The sequence below is a fragment of the Vipera ursinii genome, assembly GCF_947247035.1.
Source record: "Vipera ursinii genome assembly, chromosome: W".
Taxonomy (NCBI): domain Eukaryota; kingdom Metazoa; phylum Chordata; class Lepidosauria; order Squamata; family Viperidae; genus Vipera; species Vipera ursinii.
The window spans coordinates 44,221,069-44,245,652 of record NC_139522.1 but is presented as its reverse complement, the minus strand read 5'-3'; positions in this window follow the sequence as shown (position 1 = coordinate 44,245,652).

Sequence of the window (24,584 nt, the reverse complement as noted above, 5' to 3'; positions counted from 1 at the left end):
ATCTTTATCTTCTTGATCCAAGAAAAAAAATCATTAGTCGTTAATATGAAATCAATCCTGGAAAAAGATTGATGTCTATCAAAAAAAAAAAGTATAATCCTTTTCTTGCAAATGTCTTTCTCTCCAAATGTCTCGCAACTCCAAATCATCCTTCATCTCAAAAAAAGATTTAGGCAATCTAGCGTGACTTGGGGTACACCTGAAAGAACTACACTTGTCCAGTTGTACATCCAAGACACCATTCCAATCTCCCATAAAAATAAAAGATTTATAATCCAACTGGGTGATCTTGCTGTGTAATAAACTATAAAAGTCAGCTTGTTGTTGATTAGGAGCATACAGTCCAACCAAAAGCGTTTTTTTGCCTTCTATCAGCAAATCTATTATAACATATCTTCCTTGTTTATCTGCTTCTATTAACTCCGCTGTCATAGTATTCTTGACATAAATAACCACTCCATTCTTCTTATTCATTGCAGAAGCAATAAATTGTGTACCCAATCTAGAGTTCAATAAGTACTTTTGGTCCATAGCCCTAATATGTGTTTCTTGTAAGCAAATAACATCAGTCTTAAATTGTTTTAAATATTGAAAAATTTTCTTTCTCTTCTGTGGTGAGTTTAAGCCATTGACATTCCAAGTTAAAAACTTAGTCGCCATCCTTAGCGACCCGAAGCTTTTGAAGCGTGTCTTCCAGAAGCCCCTTGACGTTCTTAGGCCACGCCCCTCCCACAGCTTCGCTGTAGGTACGCTTTGGAGGTTCCATAACTTTCTGCTGGTCCTGTTCTTGCTCTCGTCTCGCTCGTCTCAAAGCAGCACGCGTCATCCTCTGGTCTCTGGCATCTTCCAATGAAGCTGTAATTTGATCCACTCCTGTAGCTTTTTCATCTGTCTGCGTTGTTCCTCCAGCATCTTGAGGCTTTCCCTCGCCATTCTTCTTTGTAGATTCCAAAAGTGGTAAGGGGGTTGCTTTTAAAACATTACTGTAAAAATCACGTGCCTGCATCACTGTAATAAGACGATGTCTCGTGCCTTCATGCATCACCACCATACCCACTGGTATCTCCCATCTGAACTTGATATCACGTCTCCTAAGCTCTTGTTCTAGAAAAGCAAAGTCCTTCCTTCTCCTTAAGATTCTTGGAGGGATCTCTTTTAAAACCAGGACTTCTTGCTCAGCAACCACAAGCTTAGTATTGTAAGAAGCTTGGATGACTTCATTCCTGATTGCTCTCTTTGAAAAATAAACAACCACATCTCTGGGTAACTTCCTTTGTCTTGCAATCCAAGAATTAACACGAAAGATTTTATCTATATCTCCCACAATTTCAGCTGCTGACTGTCCCAGTACCCCTTCCAATGCCTCAGAGACTATTTGCTTCAAATCTTCTTTAGGATTCTCTTTTAAACCTCTGATCCTGATAGCAAACTCCATCTCATGGTACTGGACCAAGGTCAAGTCGCTGTCAATTTTATCCACCACATTTTCAGTCTCTAACATTTTTGCTTCTAATTTAGAATTATGTTGACTGAGATCTTCCACTCTTTTGTTCAAGCGTTCAATACATAAAGCCATACCTTGAAGTGCAAGCAAGATGTCTGCCCTCATTTCTGTGAACTGCTCCTCCAGCTTTTCATCCATAACTTCAGCTAACTTTTCTGGCAGCTTTTCATCCAGCTTTTCATCTATAATATCTGCTATTTGCTGTGAGTGTTTTTCCAAAGCATCCTGCAGATCTTTAACTGTCAGTGCTGGAGCAGGTGGAGGGGGCAATAAAGCTTGCAACGAAGACTGCTGCACCGGAGAATCCCCCGCACTCCTGAGAACTTTGGAAGATTTAGCCGCCATCTTCCCCCACTATTACTTGTTACTCACTTTCACTTTCAGAGTCTATAAAGTCCGTTTAGCTAAAGAACAAAAATCCACTTTCACCTTGAACTCCTGTATCGCTCTGCCTGCATCTTTGCACTCCAAAATCCTTTTCTGCTGGCAGGGATGGTTGCTAACGCCTTGTTCTGCTCCCCAAAACATGGAGCAGAAACGCTACGCAGCCCAGAGGAACCCAGGCTTCGGGGGGGCTCAATCCTTCAGCCGCCCGAACTTTAAGCTCAGGCGGCCCCGGAGAGCTCAACCCCTACCTGGGTACTCACCCCCTCCTCTTCTCCCAAGGAGGGGGCTTCCGAACCGCCGAAACAGCTGATCAGCGCTGTTTTCGGCGGTTCTACAAAGCCGCGGAGCGGACAGCCACCAAAATAGCTGTCTTCGGCGTCGCGTCGCCACCGGAAGTCACACTCTACTTTTTTTTGTGGGTTACATACTATAAAGACTAAAACATTTTTAAAGAACCTCTTCAGTATTATTACAAACTATTTTTCCATAAACATTTATACTAACTACAAACTGATATTTCATTTTTTGCTCTCAGCTGAGATACTAATTGTTGGGAAAAAAATCTGGTCCTGTTCCAAGCTGGGAGGATGCTGTAGAAATGAGCTGAAGGCAGGCTGCCTTTTGGAAATGAGATCTCTGTTTATTTTTAGCCAGAAACTCATGACAACAGTGTGTTTCTGGGGTGGCTGACAAAATGGAGTCTTTCCAGTTGTCTTCTGAGGCTTTATGTGGGGGCCAATGGATCCAGAAGTCCTTTTTTCCCCTCTGTCTCTCTGCAACTGTCACAGGAGTCTGGGTGTAGTCGGACCTGGGAAGGTCTGTTCCACTCTTGTTGCAGTGGTGAATTTCTAGTAGATGACTGGATCTAAACCCAATTCCCTGGCTCAAATGAATGGAGGGTCTCCTCTGGAGGCAGCATCTGGGTCAGTGTACTCTGCTTCCACAGGTTGAGGAGTTGTCTGTGCAAGGCTGAAAGATATGAGACCAAGACCACCTCTTCCCTTTGTGGGTGACTCTCCCAGAAGAGACACTGTTGGTCTGACATAGGAATGAAGAACAGAGGATAAGAGGTGCAGAGGTGGAGTGGGGTGGATAGTTTGCAGGCAGGGTTTGAAAATACATTAATTCTGCAGTTTTTAAATAGACGGATAAAACCCACTTACAACACATACAGTAAATGCAAAAATAAAACTTTTCCTTTAAATGAACTTAAAACATTCCCTCCTGACAACCTTGGGCTGTTTTTAAAGGTACAGAGAGGGAAGAAACAAAGAGGAACACAGTTCTCTTCATCCTGATTTGCTGGCCAGGCAAACCAGGGTGAAGGCTTTTTCCTTTTTATGGTTTACTTTAGCTTTTTTTTCCTCTAACAGATTTTTAAATTATTGTCTCTAGGAATTAGAGACATTTAACAATTACATTTAACTAACACACAAAGACTTTGACACACACACACTCGAAAACGGGACGAGTAAGTAAGTAAGTTGGAAGGGACATTGGAGGTCATCTAGTCCAACCCCCTGCTCAGGCAGGAAACCCTATACCATTTGAGGCAAATGGCTGTCCAGTCTCCTCTTAAAATCTTCCAGTGTTGGAGCATTCACCACTTCTGGAGGCAGGTTGTTCCACTGGTTAATTGTTCTAACTGTCAGGAAGTTTCTCCCTAGTTCTAGGTTGCTTCTCTCCTTGACTAGTTTCCATCCGTTGCTTCTTGTCCTGCTTTCAGGTGCTTTGGAGAACAGCTTGACTCCCTCTTTTTTGTGGCAGCCCCTGAGATATTGGAACACTGCTATCATGTCACCCCTCACCCTTCTCTTCGTTAAACTACACATACCCAATTCCAGCAACCGTTCCCTATATGTTTTAGCCTCCAGTCCCCCAATCATCTTTGTTGCCCTTCTCTGTACTCTTTCTAGAGTCTCAACATTTTTTTTACATTGTGGTGACCAAAACTGGATGCAGTATTCCAGGTGTGGCCTTACCAAGGCATTGTAAAGTGGTATTAGTACTTCACGTGATCTTGATTCTATCCCTCTGTTAATACAGCCTAGCACTGTATTGGCTTTTTTGGCAGCTGCAGCACACTGCTGGCTCATATTGAAGTGATTGTCTACTAGGACTCCGAGATCCCTCTCACAGTTACTACTATTGAGCAAGGTACCACCTATACTATACCTGTGCATTTGATATTTCCTGCCTAAATGTAGAACCTTACTTTTTTCACCATTGAATTTCATTTTGATAGATAGAACCTAGTGTTCGAGTCTGTCCAGATCCTCCTGTATTTTAAGCCTATCTTCTGGAGTATTGGCTATTCCTGCCAGCTTGGTGTCGTCTGCAAATTTGATGAGTTCCCCATCTAAACCCTCATCCAAATCATTGATGAAGATGTTGAAGAGCACTGGGCCCAGAACAGAGCCCTGGGGAACCCCACTACACACTTCCTTCCATGTAGATGCAGTTCCATTAAGGACCACACGTTGAGTACGGCCTGTCAGTCAGCTACGAATCCATCTGGTGGTGATGCTATCTAACCCACATTTTTCTATCTTATCAAGTAGTAGGTTGTGATCTACTTTATCAAATGCCTTACTGACGTCCAAGTAAATTATATCTACAGCATTCCTCTTGTCCACTAATTTTGTCACTTGGTCAAAGAATGTAATAAGATTTGTCTGGCATGATCTGTTTTTGACAAACCCATGTTGACTTTTAGTGATGACTTTGTTTGCATCAAGGTGTTCGCTGATTTGTTGTTTGATTATCTTTTCCAGAATCTTCCCAGGTATTGAGGTCAGGCTGATAGGTCTGTAGTTTCCTGGATCGATTTTTTTCCCTTTTTTGAAGATGGGTACTACATCAGCTCTCTTCCAGTCCTCTGGTAGTTCCCCAGTGCTCCAGGATCTTTGAAAAATATAGTTCAGTGGTTCTGAGATCACGTCTGCTAGTTCCTTGAGAACTTTGGGGTGTAATCCATCTGGTCCTGGTGATTTGAACTCATCTAGGCTGGACAGGTGCTCACTTACCATTTTCTTGCCTATGTTAACTTGCGTTTCTATTCTGTTTTTTATGGCACTGGTTTTGGTAGGTTGGACTGTTTTTTTCCCCTTTGTGTAAAGACAGATGCAAAAAACCGAGTTAAATGGTTCTGCTTTCTCCCTGTTGCTTGTCACCTTCTTGCCATTTCCCCCCACGAATGGACCAATCATTTCCTTAACTTTTTTCTTGTTTTTTATATGTTGAAAGAAGCATTTTTTGTTATTTTTGACTTTGGTTGCAAGCCTTAGCTCATTTTGAGCCTTAGCTTTCCTCACTTCATCTTTGCAGGCACGGGCTATTTGCTGATATTCTGACTTAGTTATGTGCCCCTCTTTCCTCTTCTTATACTTGTCCTTTTTATCTTTCAATTTATCAGAGAGTTCTTTATTCAGCCATGCTGGTTTCTTTTGAGAGCTGTTGTTTTTCTTCTTTGTTGGTATTGTGCTAGACTGGGCCTTTATTATCTCACTTTTTAAAATTTCCCAAGCTTCTTGAGTTTTTTTCCCCTTTAGGATTCTCATCCATGGAATTCTTCCCAAGGTCTCTCTAAGTTTATTGAAATTAGCTCTTTTAAAATCCAAGACTCTAGTTTGACTGTGTTCTATTGCTTGTGCTTCCAGAATATTGAATTCCAATATTGCATGATCACTTCCCCCCAAGGTTCCTGTGGCTTCGACACTTTCTATCATTTCATCTCTGTTTGTGAGAATTAAATCCAATATGGCTAATCCCCTAGTTCCCTTCTCTACTTTTTGGGAGAGAAAGTTGTCTGCTAGGTTTGTCAGGAATCTGTTTGATCTTCCACTTGGTGCAGAGTTTGTCTCCCAGTTGATATCAGGGTAATTAAAGTCCCCCATTACTATTGTGATGTGCTTCCTACATACCTTAGTTAGCTGACTAGCAAAAAGTTCATCTATTTCCTCTGCTTGGTTGGGCGGCCTATAGTATACACCTATGACAATGTCATTTTTCCCCCTTTTATATTGACCCAAATGCATTCAGGTTTACAGTTTTCATCATTGTTGTGCTCTATTTCTGTAGAGATAAAGTTATTTCTTATATAGAGAGCAATTTCACCTCCTCTTTTGTTTAGTCTGTTTCTTTTAAATAATTTAAATCCCTCTAGCTGTGTGTTTCATTTGTGGGTTTCGTCCCACCATGTTTCCGTAATGGCAACAATATCATATCCGCCCTCATTTACCTGAATTTCTAGTTCACCCTGCTTACTGTTCATACTCTGCGCATTGGTGTATAGACATTTGAGTCCTTTATGACTGACCCTGTGTTTACTTGCTGCGTAACTTGTGTGGTGCCTGACTTCCCCTATTTTCTTAGATTGCCAGGGACAGTGATGTTTTGTATCAATTAACTGACTGTCCCCATTGTTTAGTTTAAATGTTCCTCCAGAAAAGCTGTGAATTTATTGCCAAGTAACTCAGTCCCTTTCTTGGATGGATGCAGACCATCTCTTTTGTACATTTTTTCATTGGACCAGCTACAGACATCATGACTAATATAACCAAAGCCTTCTCCTTTACACGACTCCTTTAGCCACATATTAAATTCTGCTATACACTGGCCTTTTCCATTTTGCTCCTTATACACTGGTAAGACCTCTGAAAAAGTGAGCCGACAGCCTATTCTGCTGAGTTCCTGCCTCAAGCTCTGGAAATCATTCTGCACACAGAGTACATCCACATCACAGTCATTGCTGGCATTGTTGACTATTTTGAAAATATGCTTCTTGTCCCTACTGGCAGTAGCACCTGGAAGACATCTGAACTCTTTTGAAATATCTGTATCCTTTCCTAAATTTACATCCCTTATAACTGAATCACCAACAAGAAGGTGGCTTCTCTTTTTGGGTACCTTTCTTTTCTTGCATGACTGATGTGTAATACCTGATTCGCACTTCTCCCTGTGAAAAACAAGTTCATCTTGGACCATGGTCCCCTGCTTATTTGAGTTATAATCACAACTATCTTGACCTGTTTCCTTAATGTCCCTATTAAGGTCAGAAAGGGCACTGTATCTGTTATGCAGGGACACAGCGAAAGCTTTGGGTTTATGGTTCACAGCTCTCACCCTGCCAGATCCTACGGTTTTCCACACTGCCCTTCTCCTGCAGGATCTTTGTGGTAGAGGGGGCTGATAGCACAGAGGCTCAGTAGAGTAGAAGGGCTGAGCTAAACACCTAATTTCTGCCTGAAGAGCAGAGATTACAGACCCTAGATAAATAATCTGTCCTTGTAGACTAGTGATTTGTGTACAGATAGGACATTTTCCCAGTTTGAAAAAAGTGCTGCGAAAGACAGCTGCAAAACAAGTGTTGCACTGAACTAAGCCAGACATACTGAGATGAAAGGAATCTCAGATGCACTTGCCCTGAATGTACCACTATTTTTGATTTTTAGTTATGTGATTCGCGTGAAGAGGGTCCAATCAGCGAGGGCCTAGCTGCTACGCTCCTCACCCACCTTAACTCACAGTATTGTAGTCTTCCCCAGCAGCCTCTGGCAGTTTAAAAGCAAAGAGGGTCCACTCAGCAAGGGCGTAGCTGCTACGTTCCTCACCCACCTTAACTCACAGTATTGTAGCTTTTCCCAGCAGCCTCTGGCAGTTTAAAAGCAAAGAGAGTCTGTTGTAGAAAGAAGAGAGTCACGCCAGCTCTACAGGAAAGGAAAGGTTTATTGCGCAGGTTCAGAAGGCTTAAACAAAGCAAAAGGTCTGAACCCCGAAGGGCTCATGAACAGATATATTTATACACCTCTAATTCCTAGTTATACATTGTTATACATTGTTCCTTATATGGTTACATCCTGCACATTCTTATCAGACAACAGTTTACAGAACAAAATTACATGAAGTACGTGTAGTTTCACAGACAGGATATGGCATCCCAATCATCATCTGCCTTAAGGACAAGACTATGTTTGCTTAAACAAGGACTTTAATACATTCCTCTTTAAGACAGTCGCCGGGGAATACGTGCAGTTACGCTATCAGGATTATGGCTACCTTGATCAGCGTCTGCCCTAAGGACACGAATACGTTTGTTTGCACAATTACTTTAGTACACTTCCTCTTTATTCCCCCTTTTTGAGACTTATCTCAACTTGTGACGATCAGTCTCAACAGAGGTCTTCTTTCCCCGCTGATTCCGCAAAGCCTGTTTCCTTGGTTACCCCTAACTTCCTTTGAAACATTGTTACATGCGGCAGCAATACAATGATCCACAACCCCAACCAGCGTATGACAGACGACTTCTTTGGACTTTGGACAGTGGAGCAGCATTACATGTTACCTACAGAAAAGAGCTTTATACAGAGATGCACGAGCCTGAACCTGAACTTCGTGAGCTTTACTCTTTTTCAAATCATCCTGTTCAGGTCATTGGAAAAGGAACTGTTTATCTTGAAGAGCTCGATGCATTTATTCCTGATGTTTATTATGTAACATCAGCTAATAGTAATTTGCTTAGTCAAAGTCACTTGTCTAGGGTATCAAAATTCCAGGTTCATCATCTTTGAAAAGCAAGTTATGTAGTTAAAGACGGAGATATTGTTGCTGAAACCATGTTGATTGGTGGTGTTTATTACATAAAGCCAAAGTCTAAGCAGCAAGAGCAAGCATGTATACAAGATCCAAAAAGGGAGAGTACAGGCACAGGGAGAGATGTCCCAGAGAGAGATCCTGTTGCTATTTCAAAGGCTCCTAAAGCTAACAGGAAGACAAATAAGACACAGGTTGCTCACGGCAAGCCTGAGGTTCCTAATAAACATGCTAATGTTGAGAATTCACTAACAGGTAAACCTTTGCATTACAGGTGTATTCATAAGTGGCATAGAAGATTGGGTCATGCCAGTTTCCGTGTTCTGAAGAAGATGCCAGAGTTCGCAAGAGGTTTGGATCTAAAGGGGTGTAAGGTGTTCTTGGATTGTGCTGTCTGCAAAAAATCCAAATCCAAAGCAGCAGCAATTCCAAAGCGTGCTACACGCCTGTCAACACGCATTTTTGATTTGGTACACACTGACATAGTGGGTCCTTTTACACCAACAATTGGTGGTAAAAGATATTTCTTGACAGCTCCTTACACTCCGGCTGTCTAAAGTCTAAAGAAACTTCAAGTGTTTATGCCTGCAAGCCCTCCAGCAAAGAAGAAAGTTATCAGGCTTGTGTCCATATAACATGAAATAAGGGGTCGGATTTATTACACTACTCCAAGTACGGTTGATGATATGATTACCATATTTAATAGCCTCACCCCAGTATGGGAGACTGAGGTTAGTGTCTTCAAGTAGGCAACCCATCATTGTTTGCAGAAGCCCGTTTCTGCATTCTGCCACTCCATTTTCAGCCGGAGTGTAAGGAGCTGAGGTCTGGTGTAGTATGCCATTCTTACGCATCCAGTCCTGAAAACGCTGAGACATGAATTCAGCACCGGGATCACTCTGAATTCTGGCGATGCTGACTTCGTGTTGGGTATATACAAGAGCGGCAAAGTCTTTAAAGATCTGAAAAGTCTCAGATTTTTCTTTCATAGGAAATACATATCCATATCTAAAGTAATTATCAACAATTGTCAAGAAATATCTTTTACCACCAATTGTTGGTGTAAAAGGACCCACTATGTCAGTGTGTACCAAATCAAAAATGTGTGTTGACAGGCGTGTAGTCACTGAAGCAGTAGGCGTGAGCTTAAATGGACTCCAGAAGATGGTAGAGGACAGGAAGGCCTGGAGGAACATTGTCCATAGGGTCACGATGGGTCGGACACGACTTTGCAACTAACAACAACAGTATCTGTGTATATATGTCTGTCTATGTTGTTCTGTGTTATTCCAAGACTTGGAAGAGGGTTAAAAACCCCTCTAATAACAATAAACAAAAAGGCCTTATTTAAAAACAAACAAACAAACAAAAAGAGATTTGGAACAAGGAGCTCATTGGCTTGTAAACAGCTCCCTGAAATTATAATAATAGTGATTAGTTTGCCTGGAGAAAGTATGAAATGAAATTTTTGTATGTGAAATTGTTTATGCCGGCAGTTGGAATGGACGTGAATGAGTTAATTTGCTGATGTGTAAATGTTTATGTGTTAGCCCTAAAAAACACCTACCACCCCCACCTCCGTCCCAGGCTGTGAAAGGAACAGTAAATTGCTGATTTTATTGTTGTGTTTGCATGTGAAGAGTTTTATGGGGGATCTGTGAGTGAATTTATGGAAAATGCATGTGAAGGAGAGCAAGCTAATTTTTTTTAGTGATGAGATTTTTGTAAAATTCCTTTTACCTTTTCTTTTTCCCCTCCAGTCTCTTTCTTTCCCCCCTCCCTGCTGTGTTACTTTAAGAATGAGAGAGAGAGAGAGACAGAAGAAGGGGGGCACTGGTCGTTTTAACTGGTTTTTTTTCTCTGCTTAGAATTCTGGTCTGAGAAAGGGAGGGTAGATGTGAAATTTAACACCCACTCTTGCAGTTTCAGCTTCCAGTTTTGTTTTTTTTCCTGGAAGGAGGAGACAGTACTTGTTGGACAATTCTTTGACGCTCCTGGACCGGCTCCGGTTGGCGAGGAGGACGCCCGTGAGTCTGCTCGGGTGGCGGCGATTTCGGGCGGCGACGATGGCGGCGATGGCGGCGATGGCGTGGGCGTCGTCTCCGGCGCTGGTTGCGGTGGTCTTTGGGCCGCGCTTGGCGCCGACGGCGGCCCGCGCTCGGCGACGGCGGCAGCATGCATTCGGCGGCGACGGCGAAGATGGTGCGTTCTGGCCGTTCTCGGCGGCCAACAGCTGGTGGGACGTTTTTGGGGCCTGCTTTCAGACTGCTTTCGGCGGCACTGGCGTCCCTGGGACTGTGTGGCCCGTTCACGGTGGCCGGTGGCTGGCTTTGGCGCTTTTTGGGCTTTTGGCCCTCTCGCCGGCAGTGGGGTCTCCATGTTGCACTAGGTCGCCTCGGGCCGCTTTCAGCGGCGGTGTCGCCCTCGGGCCCTTTCTGCGGTGGAGAGGGCGATTGTCAGTCATCTTGGCAACGGCGTCTTCAGGCCATTTATTGGCAGAGAAGACGACCGCGGGTCATCATAATGGTGCAAAGATGACGTGGTTCCTGCACCGCTTTTGGACTGCTTTTGCAGCGACGACGGCGACTTTGGACCATCTTCATTATCCTGGCCTGCCTACCCTTTTTGCCTCGGATATATGGACATATATATTTATCATCTTCCTGCCTACCCTCCCCCCTCTCCCCTTGGTTTTTGGACATACCTGGGTATCGGCCATGGTGGGAGAGTGGCTTGACTTTTCCATTTGCAGCCCCATAGAGGTGGGAGTTCTTTGGGGTTTGCCTACCCAGAGGATATCTGGTACACCTCCAGGAACAGAGTTGCAACCCGTCGTGAGAGGGCGGGGGGCGACCTGTCTCTGGGGCACCCAACTGAGTGGCAGTGAAGTTGGGTGGGGATCCAGATATCTGTCTTCATGTTTCGATCCTCCCATGGACATAACTAAGGGAATGCCTATCCTGGACTTGCTAGACTCATGCGACAATAGACCAGCACGGACTTGTGCGCCCTCAGGGGAGCCCCCCTCTCCTGGGTGCGACCCGCCTCCTTAAACACTCTTAACCTCGATGACGGGCCCGAGCTTTGGGACCCTGAGAGATGGCTGGGCAGGGGCAGGGGCCGTCAATACAAATTTAATAGAAGGCCTCTGATTACGTTTTTATCTAAATTTTTTACGGGGTTAGGGAGAGGGGTGGGAGATAGGGGTTGTCTGGCTATGGGGGGTGGCCAATCAACCATGGCTCAGGCCAGACTGGGGTCCGACCGCTCGGGGGGAGAACGGGGTGAGGTTGTCTCCGGGGCTCATGAGCGGGTCGTGGGATTACCAATTCCCACGATGGAGAATGGCAGCAGGTGGATAGACAGAGGGCCGTATCGTTACCGGGAGGGCCATCTCCGCTATCTGCAAGCGGTGAGGCGCTCCGACCCTCTGCTTCTTCCTTGAGGTTCCGGGAGCGAGGATGTGCAGCCTCCTGAGCTCCGGCTGGTGTACCTGAATGCCAGGTCCGTGGTTAACAAAGCTCCCCTCGTTAGGGATTTAGTTGAGGGTGAGCACGCGGACCTGGCTTGCATCACGGAGACTTGGTTGGGCCCAGAGGGTGGGGTCCCTTTGGTTGACCTCTGCCCACCAGGCTTCCGGGTGCTACATCGGCCACGGGCTCATGGTAGGGGTGGGGGTGTGGCGGTGACTATGAGGGAGACCTTATGTCCGCGGGAGACCACCGTTCCTCAGATAGTCGGGTGTGAGTCTCTCTTTGTGAGATTTGGTTCTGAGGCGCAGTTGGGCTTGCTGCTGGTGTACATTTCGCCTAGTCGCGCAGCGGCAGCCCTGCCCGAGCTGCTCCATATCCTCTCTGGGTTGGTGGTTGAGTTTCCCAAACTTATTGTTTTGGGAGACTTCAATCTACCATCCCTGGGAGGTTCATCTGAGCTAGCTCGGGAGTTCATGGCTTCCATGACGGCCATGGACCTGACGCAAGTAATTTCTGAGCCTACTCATGAGGGAGGCCACACCCTTGACCTGATTTTTTTATCTGGACGGTGGTTGGATGATCTTGGTGGGGGCTCTCCATTTATTATGCCCCTGTCATGGACCGATCATCACCTCCTGCGGCTGGTCTTCCGTTTTGCCACCCCCCGCCGTGGGGGTACGGAGCCAATTAGATGGTACCGCCCCAGACGCTTAATGGATCCTGATAGATTCCAAGCGGCGCTGGGGTCCCCACCTGCCTCCATTGCTCACAACTCGGCGGATGCCTTAGTGGAAGCCTGGGAAAGGGCAGCCACTGAGGCACTTGACCGGGTTGTACCCTTGCGGCCCCTGACCCGGTGCAGATCCCAGCGAGCTCCATGGTTTTCCGCGGAGCTCCAGGAGATTAAGTGTCGGAAACGGGGCCTAGAGAGCTGCTGGAGGTCTAGCCGATCCGAACCCGACCGGTTGCGGTTAAGAACCCATATTAGGTCTTATCTCGCAGCGATGAGGGTGGCGAGGTGTAATTACTTCTCCACCCTCATCACGTCCGCAGATAATTGCCCGGCCGCCCTGTTTAGTGTGACTCGCTCACTTCTTAATCAGGAGGTGAGGGAGGATCCCTTGCAGGGTCGTGCCGAGGAATTTAGCCAACATCTGTCGGATAAAATTGCTCGGATTCGGACCGGTTTGGACTCCAGCTGGGCAGAGTCTGGCGATCAGGACACGGGCGGTCTTGTCAATGTTATCTGGGAAGAGTTTGATTCTGTGACCCCTGATGAAGTGGACAGGATTATGGGAAGGCTGAGCTCCACCACATGTTTATTGGACCCGTGCCCTTCCTGGCTGGTTTATGCAGCTAGGGAGAGGACACGAGGCTGGCTCCAGGCGGTTATATCCGCTTCTCTGAGTGAGGGTTATTTCCCCACCGTCTTGAAGGAGGCGGTGGTGAGACCTCTCCTCAAGACCTCTCCTCAAGACCTCTCCTCCTTGGACCCAGCTGTATTGAACAACTTTCGTCCAGTCTCCAACCTTCGCTTTCTTGCGAAGGTTGTTGAGAGTGTGGTGGCGCATCAGCTCCCTCTGCTCCTGGATGAAGCGGATTATTTGGACCCCTACCAATCGGGTTTCAGGCCCGGGTACAGCACGGAGATGGCATTGGTCGCTCTGGTGAATGATCTCTGGAGGGCTCGGGACAGGGGATATTCCTCTGTCCTAGTCCTATTAGACCTCTCGGCGGCTTTCGATACCATCGACCATGGTATCTTGCTGCGGCGCCTCAGGGGATTGGGAGTGGGAGGCACAGTTCTTCAGTGGTTCTCCTCCTATCTCCTGGGACGCTCGCAGTCGGTGTTGGCAGGGGGGCAGAGATCGGCCCCTAGGTCTCTCGTTTGTGGAGTTCCTCAGGGGTCGGTTCTCTCGCCTCTCCTGTTCAACATCTACATGAAACCGCTGGGTGAGATCATTCGTGGTTTTGGAGTTGGGTATCATCAATATGCCGATGATACCCAACTTTTCTTTTCGACCCCAAACCACCCCAGTGATGCCCTCGCTGTGATGTCCCGTTGCCTGGAGGCGGTTCGGGTCTGGATGGGGAGGAACAGACTTCAACTCAACCCTGACAAGACTGAGTGGCTTTACATTCCGGCATCCCGGGACATTCAAAATGTTCCATCTCTTTCTATGGGGGGTGAGCTCTTACCCCCCGTGGATAGGACTCGCAACTTGGGAGTCCTCCTAGATTCACGGCTTACTCTGGAAGATCATATAGTGGCCGTGACTAGGGGGGCTTTCGCCCAGGTTCGCCTGGTGCGCCAGTTGCGGCCCTATCTGGACCGGGATGCCCTGTGTACGGTCACTCATGCGCTCGTGACCTCTCGCCTTGACTACTGTAATGCTCTCTACATGGGGCTTCCCTTGAAGACCACTCGGAGGCTCCAACTGGTACAGAATGCGGCCGCGAGAGTTGTCTTGGGAGTTTCCCGGTACTCCCATGTTACACCTTTGCTCCGCAAGCTGCATTGGCTACCAGTTGTCTTCCGGGTGAGGTTCAAGGTCTTGGTCATGATCTTTAAGTCCTTACATGGCATGGGTCCGGGTTACCTCGGGGACCACCTGCTGCCGGCGTCAACTTCCCTCCGCCCAGTACGTGCCCACAGAGAGGGCCTCCTCAGGGTGCCTCCGGTCAGGGAATGTCGACTGGTGGCCCCCAGGGGGAGGGCCTTCTCTGTGGGCGCTCCGGCATTATGGAACCAACTGCCGGTTGAGCTCCGGATGGCATCAGACCTCCGATCCTTCCGCCGCGGGCTGAAGACCCACTTATTTGAATTAGCTGGTCTGGCCTGATGGGGGAATATGGGTTTTAAATTGGTGTTTTTTTAGTACTTTATTATTGTTGTTTTTTTAACTGGGCACTGGTTTAATTTCCTTTTAACTTTTGTATCGTTATTTATATATGCCCTGTGAACCGTCCTGAGTCCCTAGGGAGAAGGGCGGTATAGAAATCAAATAAAACTAAACTAAACTAAACTTTTTGAAATCTTTTGAGTTTTAAAAGAAATTACTCTGCATTGTTTTGTTTAGATTTGTAAGTTTTAACCTACTTGATGGAAGTTTGTTTCCATCTGATTGGAATCTGATTTTCAATTTTATTTTCAGAATAACCTATCTCTTCAGTGTGCTTTAACTGACTATGTGGACTGTATTGCATATCATTTGCCTAAAGATCCTTGGCTTGTGTTTTTAATGACTTCTTCTTTTCCTATCCACCCATTGCTTTCGTCTTCTCCGCTTTTGCAAGCTCCAATTGTTTTTTCAGATGGAGGGCAAATGAGAGGAGCGATTGCTTACAAGGATTCTCATGATGATACATGGAAGGTGTCCTACACTGCAATACAGTCGTCTCCGCAACGCTCAGAATTGTCTGCTGCTATTTTAGCTTTTTATACCTTTTCTCAACAGCCTTTTAATTTAATCTCTGACTCTTATTATGTGTGTCAACTTATTTTTAATCTTCCAGGTGCTTACATTACACCCAGGATTGACTCCAATCTCATGGCTCTGTTTTTAACTTTACAGCAACTGCTACAAGACAGAAAGCATTTATATTTTGTTTCTCACATACGCAGTCACTCGTCTCTTCATGGACCTCTTTCTGAAGGCAACAGTCATGCCGATACTGCTGTTCATGTTTTACCCACTTTGTTTTCAGATCCTTTCTTCAGTCACTTTTTTTTCATCAAAATTCCAGGGGGCTGGCACAAGCTTGCCATATTCCACTTGACCAAGCCAAGCAAATTGTTTCATCCTGTCCCCAATGTTCTGGGGCATCCCCCTCAGGGGACACGGGAGTTAATCCCCGTGGTTTTGCCTCTAATCAACTATGGCAAATGGATGTCACCCATGTTCCCTCCTTGGCTCCCTGGAAGTATATTCATTTATCTATTGATACCTATTCAGGAGCACTTTGGGCCACACCTCAACAAAGGGAAATGGCTAATCATGTTATTTCTCATCTTTTTTCAGCCATTACTGCCTTGGGTAAACCCTCCTCTTTAAAAACTGATAACGGCCCAGCCTATTCTTCATTGGCCTTTTTGCAATTTTGTACAACCTGGAATATTGTTCTTACTCATGGGCTACCCTACAATTCCACAGGTCAAGCCATCGTGGAACGTGCTAATCGGTCCTTTAAGGACTGTTTTCACAAACAAATAAAAAAGGAGGGATCTCGGGTACCCAAATTGTCATGGTTAACACAACAGGTTAAAAGAGTTTTATTTACCTTAAATCAGTTCAATGTCTCTATTCAAAATTCGACCGCTTATCAGAGACACTTTCAACAGAAAACAAGCTTGCCTCCCCCTCTAGTATATTATCGGGCTTTACCAGACAAAACATGGTTAGGGCCAGTCCCTCTGATTAATTGGGGAGGAGGATATGTTAGATGTTTAGTGCCAGCCATTGGCAGTTCCCCAAAAGGGTCATCAGATGGAGGCAAAGAGGCTTCTTTGCTTCCACTGATGAGCCAAGGGTCTCGGACCCACAGCCCCATTGGTGAGAGTGTTTTATGGTCAGGGAGGGACCAAGACCCCCCATAAATACCTCTGCACGAGGGGCTGCTCTTTGTTCTTCTTCTAGTTTCTATTCTCCAGTTCTTAGTTCTACCTCTACTCCTAACCTCTAGTTTAATCATGTAATGCTAGCTTGTTTTCTTTTCTTTTATTTCTCTCTCACATGCAGGCATGAATGCTTTCATGCCAAGTATTTCTTTCTTTTTGATCTATCATGAATAAAGCTAATATGATTGCATCTCTGCGTGATGCCTTTGCTTGGAAGCACCTTTAACGATTCATTGTGAGAACACCTCACAAGTTGGTAGCCATAGGATGGTTTAAAGGAAAGCTTCCAAGCCAGCCAGGAACTGGCCAACAAGATGTCTGGAAGACGCGGCTCAAATCCATTTATAACAGATGGCAGGACTTCTACTATCGTGACCAGGAGTCATCGATCAAAGACGGCGTCCCTGCCTACATCCAAGACTTCAGTCCCTGAAGCAACCTCAGCTGCAGGTGAGAGCATAAATGACCTTCATCCCGTCAGAGGATCCAGCAGAGCGTCTAGGACCCCTTCACATGCCTCTCTACAACTGAACGCCACAGAGGAGAGCATACAAGGTTTGCAGACTGTCCAAGACTGCTCAGATGCTGCAGAGACGGACCTGGCTGAAACCAAACGCCGCGTGAGTAAGCTGACTGCACAGGAACGTGAAGAGCTGCTTAAAGAGATCTTTGCAATGCAGGAGAAAGGGGGGGCGGCCCGGGAAACCCCGCAGGAAGCCTCAGAAACCCTGGTGAGTCTTTCCCTAACGGCCACGAGGCCTCCAAATATGGCGCCTGCCACCCTTAGTGACCCCGGGACCCCAGGGCTTTTGGCGCGAACCCCCCCGCCCAGCCGTGAGCTACAGCTTCCTGGGGCAAGCGGAAACAAGATGGCTCCGCCCACGTGGTCTGGCACAGGAAACAAGATGGCGGCCCCCACTAAATCTAACAAAGACTTGATTTTTTTAAGTCTGGAAAGCCAGCAGTCCCTGGCATCCAGCCAAAATAGCCAGCAGTCCCTGGCATACAGCAGAAATGACATGCAATCCCTGGCTTCCGGCCAAAACAGCATGCAAAATCCTGAGTTCTCCCCACCACAAAGCCTAAAGTGCTATGATGACAATGATGTCTGTCCAGCCAAAACTGTTACAACGGCTCTCCAGACAGCCATGCAAGCCCTGGCCACTGCCTTAGAGGCCAGCAAGACAGCGGCCCCAGCATCGGGGGTGCCCACCCCCCCCAAGGCCTCCATCCTCTCCCCAGGGCCCAACTGCCGGGGGGAATCCAGCCTGCAGCCTCCCAACAATCAACCCCCGCGGCCTCCCACCTTCTCTTCAGGTCTTCAGGACCAGCAATGGGCTCCTCAGGGCAAAACAGGCAATGATGAAAATCCATGTGGCTTTAATTCTCGGGAGGATTCATTGAAGCAACTCCGGGCTGGTAAATCTGGGCTCCGCCCCCCCCAATGCCTCATGGGAAGAAGGGAGAAATCCTGAACAACGCCCTCCCCTGGATCACATGGTTTCCGGGCACGCCCATCTGGAGTTACTAAATAGTCAAGAAAGAATTCCCTCCTCGACCACTAGAGGGACCCCTTTCACTATAGGATCCACTTTCCCTCTCCCTTTTACATCATTGGACATCTCAGATTTCTTTGAATATGGGTCTGAGTTTCTAGCCACAGATCTTCCTAGAGATTTTAAAAAACTACAACTGGGGGGAGAAAATTACAGCAGTTGGAGTAAAGATATACAGCTATATCTCTTAAAGAATGGGATTCTACAGATGGTTCGAAAACCACCCCCTCCCCCATGGGGACGTCAAGAAGAGCAGCGACACTTGCAGGCTTATTCTGCTCTGCTCAGTTCGCTGGACAATAACTTGTTCCCCAGCATCCCAGAAGGTCTCAGAGCTGCTCAGGTCTGGGAATTATTATACAATTCATTCAACAGCGATACCATTGGTTCCATCACCAGATATACAACTGAGCTTTATACAACCACACTGAAGTTTGGTGCCAGCATGCCTGAACATCTTGCAAAATTAAAGGCACTCAGGGCAGAATTGATTTCCCGAGATTTTCCCGTGACTGATGTGAACATGCTCTCCATAATTTTTACTTCTCTAGACAGGAGTTGGAGAAATTTCATTGTTTCACTCGAAGCGGTCAAGAGGGAAGACTTAAATCTGTCCTACCTCACAGGGAGACTGATCGAAGAAGATAGAAGGAGACGGGATGCTGGAGAATACGCCAGAGTCACCACTCAGCAAGCCAGAAAGGGGCGCCACAACTCAGAGCAAATTAATGCTCTACTTAAGTGTTTCATCTGTGGCTCTGAGGAGCACCTCAAGAAAGACTGCCCCATCAACATCAAGCCCCTAAACGTGGTCCCAATCAAGTAAGGGGCAAGGGGCAAGGAAGGGGGCGTGGCAGGGGCAAGGGAAATTCACTGCATACTTGTTCCCTCACCCCCACAACAAAGGCTGATAGCTCCACTGACTTATGGTTACTGGACTCTGGAGCTTCTTCTCACATTACTAATATGAGTCAAGGTTTTAAAAGGTTAAAGAAAATTAACTCATCTGTCAAGGTTGCAAACGGTGATACTGCTTCAGTTGTTGGTGAGGGGTTTGTTTCTGTACCTGGACTTGGGAAAGTTGAAGGTGTCTTACACGCCCCTTCCATAGCCAACAACCTTTTAAACATCACCAAATTGTGTGACGATGACAAAGTGGAAGTCTTATTTCGCAAGGGGGGAGGTCATGTCACCCGGGACCAGAGGGTCATTGGAAATATTACCATAATAAATGGCTTACCATATTTTTCTCCCAAGCCACCACAGCCTGCCCCAAGGCTTTCCAAGGGCAGTGTGGGCAAGGAGCCTGAATCTCAGCAGGCACCTACAGCACCACTCAAAGCAACCAGAGCCAAGAGAGTGTCAATGGGGAAGCCAATTCACAATAAGTGCGTCCACCTCATGCACAGAAGGCTAGGACATGCAAGCTTCCCTGTAGTTAAAAAGATGGGAGAATTTGCTGAGGGAGTCCAGCTCAAGGACTGTGACGTGTTTCTGGACTGTGCCATTTGCAAGAAAACAAAAAGGAAGGCTGCCCCTATACCAAAGGTGTCATCCCGTAAGACTCAATACCCTTACCAACTAGTACATGTTGATTTGGTTGGGCCTTTTACACCATCCCTAGGAAAGAAAAGGTATTTTCTCACTGCCGTTGATGATTTTTCACGTTACGGTCACGTGTATACTCTCACAGAAAAATCTGAAGCCTTTGAGCCATAAAGTCACTGTACAACTTCGTAGAGACCCAGTACAAGACCAAGATCGCACAATTGCAGAGCAATCGCGGGGCTGAGTTCATGTCTCAGAAGTTCCAGGACTGAGTAAGGCGTAAGGGCATCCGCCATTTTCTAACTGCACCGTTCACCCCTTCGCAGAATGGTGTAGCTGAGAAAAGGAATGGAATCCTGCAAACCATGATGCGTAGTCTGATTGCAGACGCGGGTGTCGCAGAATCATACTGAGGAGAGGCGGTCCATTACGCCAATTACACCTTAAACCGCACCTGGAGCAGTGTTGTGAACCAGACCCCATATTTCCTGGTTCACGGTAGGAAACCAAATCTGGCACATTTGCGTGTGTTTGGTACCTATGCATGGGTGCACATCCCCAAGCAGCTGCGGAAGAAGGGGAGATCTGTTTCCCAGAGACTAAGGTTCTTGGGCTATGCTCCTGGCTCCAAGGCCTATCGTTTCCTGGGAGAAGGGGGCAGGCCTGTGACTTCCCAATCTGCCTCTTTTGAAGAGGACTCCAATTGGACTCAGATCCACTCAAATGATCTGAGCCCATATGCCAACCGACCCAGCAAGGACACACCGACCGCGACATCACCAGAGGCGACCTCGTACCCTGCCACCGACGAAAGTGAGGAACAAGACGAAGATGCGTCCAGTCCCATGGAGGAAGACACACCGTCTTCACCCCCAGCAACACCTCAGAGACCCGTGGAAGAAAAGAGCGGTGAGTGGCAGAAGGTAAGGAGGTCAAAGCGGTCCAACAAAGGGGTCCCGCCAAAGAAAATTGACATTGGCCACATCGCGTCTGTCAACAGCGTTGTGGTCACCCCAAAATCCTTCTCTGACATCCAGGAGCTGCCCATCGAAGAGCAAGAGAAATGGCAGCTCGCGATGGAGAAGGAAATGCAGAGCTTAAAACAACTTAAGGTCTTCACCCCCCAGCAACCTCCAAAGGAGAGGAAAGTCATTGGCACAAGGTGGGTTTACAAGGCCAAACCACTTGCCAATGGTCTCTACCTGTATAAGGCCCGTTTGGTAGCCCAGGGCTTCGCTCAGCGTTATATGGAAGACTACTCAGAGACTTACTCTCCAACCGTCTGGGCAGAGAGCGTCAAGGCCGCCCTCGTGACTGCAGCCACTCTGGGAGAAGAAGTCTTCCAATTCGACATCCAGACGGCTTACCTCCACGCCAACTTGGACCGGCAGATCTACGTGAGGGCCCCACCTGGCTACCAGCAAGAAGGGGGAAATACATGGTTGCTTCACAAAGGGTTATATGGTCTTAAGCAGTCAGGGAAATTATGGTATGACTGTCTTAGAAAGAGTTTAGTACGAGTTGGTTTCCATACATCTCATGCAGATCAATGTGTTTTCACACGCAATTCCAAGGGAACCACAGAACGGGTGTTAGTTTATGTGGACGACCTATTATATGTAGGGCCTAACAAGAAAGGGTGTGATGAATTTGCCAAGGCCCTGGAAGAAAAATTTACTCTGAAGTCTTTGGGGCGGGTTGACAAGTACTTGGGTGTGCATATTTTGGCCACTAAAGGGGGGTTCGCTCTATCTCAAAAAGAAAAGATAGAGGAATTACTGGCCAAATGCAAAATGACAGAATCTAATCCTACGCATAGCCCAATGCAAAGTGACTTTTACTTTTACAACCACACCCATAAGGACGGTTCTGAGTTCACAGATAACACGCTTTACAGATCTGTGATTGGCTCCTTGCTATACATCAGCAATTGGAGCAGACCTGACATAGCTTTAGCTGTGAATCTATTGTCCAGGCATGTGGAACACCCAAAGGAATTCCACTGGACTGCTGTTAAAAGGGTGCTTAGATACCTTAAGGGCACAGCTGATGCCCTCCTTATGCTAGAACCAGAGAAGGGGAAGACGGCCCAGCTCTCCGCTTACTCAGACGCAGACTGGGCTGGCGACACCAAAACTAGACGGAGCACTTCCGGTTTCCTCATATTGCTAAATGGCTGCCCAATACATTGGCATGTTAGGCAGCAAAAATTTATTTCTTGCTCCACGGCCGAGGCTGAATTTGCCAGCCTGTCAGACACGGCCAATGATTTGACTTGGTTCAATGAGCTGATAACAAGCATCTGGGCATCTCCTCCTCTGCCCATCCAAATTCTAGAGGACAACACCGCCGCAATTGCAATCTCGGGCGCTTATGCAGTAGGCTCTAGATCTCGCCACATAGACATACGCTATAAAAATGTCAGGAAAAAGAAAAGGCTTTGATTTTGAACCCAGAGGATGTGAAGACCAAGGAGGCTATTAGATTGCTAAGAGGACAATTTGATAAATTAATGGCTGATCAAGTGGCGACCAATCTGCGGTTTGCTAGGCATAATACTTTTTGCAACGCTAATAAACCAGGCAGATGGTTAGCTTATAGACTGAGGAAAAAACAAAGGGCCTCTAATATAGATAAGATTGAGTATAAAGGAAGGGTTGTGTTTCAACAGAATCTTATTAAGGATGCTTTTGTGGATTTTTATTCGAAATTATATGCTAAAGAGGAAATTAATGCAAAAGCATCCCGGTTCTTACGCAAGTACAAAAAGAGGGGATTAATCAGCTGATTACAGAAGAAGAAATTTTTACAGCAATTAAGGAATTGAAGGTGGATAAAGCACCAGGCACGGACGGCTTGACTGCGGCCTATTATAAAAATTTACAATTAGAGATGATAAAACCGTTAAAGGAGCTGTTCCAGACAATCCAGAGGGGGGGAAAGGTGCCACCGTCTTGGAGAACAGCTTTTATCTCTTTGATTCCGAAGGAAGACCAAGATGCTACTCAAGTTAAAAATTATAGACCGATATCGCTTTTAAATACAGATTGTAAGATATTTGCTAAGGTTTTGGCTAATAGATTGATGAGGGTTCTGCAACAGGTGATTCATGGGGATCAAACGGGGTTTATTAGTGGTAGGCAAATGAAAAATAATGTGAGACATATAGTTGATGTGTTAGAGTTTTTGGAAAGGAACAACCAGATCTCTGCAGCGCTAATTTTTCTAGATGCTGAAAAGGCTTTTGATCAATTGAATTGGCAATTTTTGTTGAAAGTTTTAGATAAAATGGATTTTGGGGAAAATTTTTTACAACCGATTAGGGCATTATATCAAAAACAAACTGCCCGAATTATAGTTAATAATAGCCTGACAGCAGCATGTAATATTGAGAAGGGCACAAGGCAAGGGTGTCCGTTATCGCCCTTGTTATTTGTGTTAACATTAGAGATATTATTGGTTAAAATTCAGAATTCGGAAAAAATTAAGGGGATACAAATTGGAGATCAGGACTATAGATTGAGAGCATTTGCAGATGATCTGGTTGTTACAGTGACCCAGCCAGAGAACTCTGTTGTGGACCTGATGGAGATAATAACACAATATGGGAAGGTTTCTGGATTTAAAGTTAATACACAGAAAACCAAAATTTTGGCCAGAAATATGACAGCTTCGCAAAAGGCTCTCTTAGAAGGATTAACTGGATTTGAGATTGTTAAAAGGGTTAAATATTTGGGGGTGATTTTATCACCCTCTAATACAAAGTTATATAAAAATAATTATGAAAAATTATGGGGGAAAATTCAAAAAGAATTGGAGAGTTGGGAAAAATTGCAATTGTCTTTGTTGGGACGGATTGCAGCAGTGAAAATGAATGTCCTGCCCAAATTTTTATTTTTATTTCAAATGATACCGATTCTTAAGAAAGATTCTAATTTGGAGTAATGGCAGCGTGGTATCAATAAATTTGTGTGGGCAGGGAAAAAGCCACGAGTTAAACTTAAGATTATGCAGGATACTCGTGAGAGAGGTGGCCTTAAATTGCCTAATTTTAAATTATATTATGAAGCTGCTGCATTAGTAGGAATAAGTGATTGGATTAATTTGACGCAACGGAGGTTATTAAATCTTGAGGGCCATGATTTGTTGTTTGGCTGGCATGCATATTTGTTGTATGATAAGAAGGTAGATAATGTGTTTAGGATGCATATTTTAAGACAGGCATTGCTGAGAGTTTGGAAGAAGTATAGACATAAGTTAAGTTGCAAGATACCATTGTGGGCAATTCCAAAACACGCAATAGAAAATATACATGCTGGTTTCAAACATGATGTGACTACGTATAAGGAGATCCTAAGCTTGGAAAGAAATGTTTGGTGTTTGAAATCATATAGCCTCTTGCGAGAAGAGAAGGTTGTTCAAACTTGGTTTCAATATACTCAGTTACGGGCCAGGTGGAAAGAAGACCAGAAAAATGGATTTGCAATGACTGATGAAAACTTGATAAAGCAAATTAGAAATCAGGGACCAGCACATATCAAACGGATATATCTTGCATTGATAGAGATTGATTCAGAAACAGAGCTTGTTAAGGATTGTATGATAAAATGGGCCCAAAACATTCAGGAAGTTATTACAATGGACACGTGGGAAAAGATTTGGGTGAGGAACGTAAAATTTACTCAAGCTCAAAATCTAAGAGAGAACTTTTACAAAATGTTTTATAGATGGCATTTAGATCCTAAAAAGCTTGCAAGTATGTATCCGAATTACCAGCCTAAATGTTGGAGGTGCGGTGATGAAGATGCAACATATTTTCACATATGGTGGACATGTAAGAAGGTTAAGGCTTTTTGGATAAAAGTCTGGTGGAATATGCAGAAGATTTTTAAACGGAGGATAAAGTT